The sequence below is a fragment of the Lactuca serriola genome, chromosome 2, assembly GCF_051521515.1.
Source record: "Lactuca serriola cultivar US96UC23 chromosome 2, Lser_US96UC23_V15, whole genome shotgun sequence".
NCBI classification, from domain to species: domain Eukaryota; kingdom Viridiplantae; phylum Streptophyta; class Magnoliopsida; order Asterales; family Asteraceae; genus Lactuca; species Lactuca serriola.
In genome coordinates, this window is record NC_136409.1 from 164,337,501 (window position 1) to 164,340,413 (window position 2,913).

The following is a 2,913-nucleotide window of genomic DNA, read 5'->3' on the forward strand; positions in this document are numbered from 1 at the left end:
GCCTCATATTTGTTTTGCCGCAAAACACTTAGGCGTACCAATATAAATGATAATGGATACACATATGTTTTCCAATCAAACATTTTTCCTTAAAGTATGTTAATCATTAACTTAATATACACAAAAACATTTTTTTTGTTTTTTTTTTGTTTTTTTTTTTATTTTTACAAAGCTATTTTTATCAAAAAATTATTTTAAATATATCAAAATTCATAATTTATTCTCTATAAATAGACATCCATATTGATATAGTTTTAAAATAAAAAATTTATATTTTTTAGAGTTCCAGAACTCGTTATTCATAAGTGAATAAAAATCGATCATATTTTTATTAGAGCACATTCGTTATTCATTTATGAATAAAACGCATGTTTAACTTTTTTACAGTTTAAGTATCATTCATATATAAATATAACATATAATATTTTTTTTTACCTAAAATATATTATTTTACATCATCTTTCATCACACGTTATATTTATATATGAATAAAATGTGTATTAATGGTGATCATATGTTATAATCATTAGCTTTATATATATATATATATATATATATATATATATATATATATATATATATATATATATATGTTAGGATTAAATATAAATTACAATTATTATGTGAATGTATAATTATTTCTTGTCCATTTGATTTTAAAAAATGACTGGATGTGATTTGAGGGTATATATGATTAACATAGGATATCATGCACTATATAATTACAATTATTTAATTGTAAGTGTATTTTAATCTACTAACTTATATTTTAAAAGGAAAGATTAAACATTAATTGCATAATTTAATGAGCTTTTTTTTATTAAAAACTTAGTTATCTTATTTTACAAAATTAAACATGGATAATTAACCATCATTTTATAAAAAAAAAAACGTAAGTCCATAAAACTATTTTCATACATGCAATAGATTTCATTCTTTAAGAATGATTCGTGAATATTGTTTATCATATTCTTGAAGAAATTACAACATTCCTTTTACGCAACCAATGTAATAACACCGAATGAGAATTCTTGAGGAATATAAAATATTCATTTTACATATAATCAAATTTTAAACAATATATCCATTTTTTAAAGTATATGTAGTAAATAAGTCATTCTTGGTATGAATTTCTAAAGAATGACTATTCTAAAAAAAGTGAAAAGAATGTGCATTATGAAAGAACAAAATGATAAGACTTCTTTCTCATAGAGTATTATTCATCATCTTCTCCAAGTGCAATCGGTCATCGTTCTCCAAGTTTTTGAAGATTACGGTGCATTCCTAAAGAATATGAATTATCTTAAAACTTGGTTAGTAACAAACACTAACATGCAAAATCAAAACATGTAAATGGAAATATTTGATTCTTATTGTTGTGAATAATTTTGATAAACATAATAGATGATTCTTACAAAAAATAAATTATTAGTACATGATAATTCATAAAGAATGTGTTTGGATACACACAAAATTAATTGTGGTAAAAATATATATTTCTTAAAGAATGTGTTCAGTTTCACATAAAATCAATTAAACATACAGTGTGTGGTAAAAATAAATATATTCTTACAGAATGTGCTTGGTTAGACGCAAAATCAACTGAACCTACTCATAAGTATTGATAATAAATAGATTCTTTAAGAATCATCTAATCCACTACAATTAACCTTCAACATCGGAATCTTAGTCGCGTACGATTAACCTCCAAAATCGAAACCTTAATTCATATTTTAATGATTTATTTTATTAAATCAACATTCATTCTTTAAAGAATTAACATTAATTTTAAACATATAAAAAAACATTGATTCCTCTATTTTTGAAACAATCAATGTCAAAATCTATGGAGATTGAAAAATTCTTTTCAAATTCTCTAGTTGAATATCTCTGGAAGTTTTTTTTAATAGTCATGGTGCCATTGTTACATCGGAGTGAATGTGATGAATATTTGGAAACAATTGAAGATTTCAAACATAAATTTTATTAACTCCATATATATTGATTATCAATTAATGAAAAATAAATAAAGTAATTGCAAAATTCCATACTTATCCGAGACTATTGATTAGACCAAAATTTGTCATACATTCACACAATATTTGTTGGTTATATATGATCGCAACTCTTTCTTTCTCTCTCTCTCTCTCTCTCTCTCTATATATATATATATATATATATATATATATATATATATATATATATATATATATATATATATGATAACCTTTTTTTTTCGGTAAGGACTCGTGAAAACACTTTAAAAAAGCTGAAAAAATTAAAACATAAATACAAATCATAAAATCGAGCATAATACTATATTGGGAGAAAAAGAAAATTAGAATTTTTTTTTCGGATCATTAAAATTGAATCATGGATCATTTTTATGATCTATAATTCACTTTTTATGATCCATGATTCAATTTTAATAATCCAAAATATATTTTAATTTTTTTCTCCTGAATAAAATACTATGCTCGATTTTATGATTTGTATTTTCTTTTAATTTTTTTTAAGATGTTGTCACCAAAAAAAAATCCTCACCGGAACAGGAATATATATATATATATATATATATATATATATATATATATATATATATATATATATATCGTGTCTCCACACCCCATGTGCTGTCATATGGTAAACATGGAAGCAAGGGTGAAATGTTGAAATGAGTGATCTTCAATTGGGAAGATACAATGTATGCAATGAGCACATGTGAAAATACAAATATAAAATAAGATAATAAATAAGATGTGTTGACATAGTGATCACTCAATCTCAGTGGTAGAGGATTGTAGTCCTCTGTTCCCTACGGAAAAATGGTATAAATTAAGAGTAGAATAGACTTAAGAGCGTATATGCTTTTCTAAAAAAAGATGATAAGATGTGTAGAAATGGGTAGTGGGA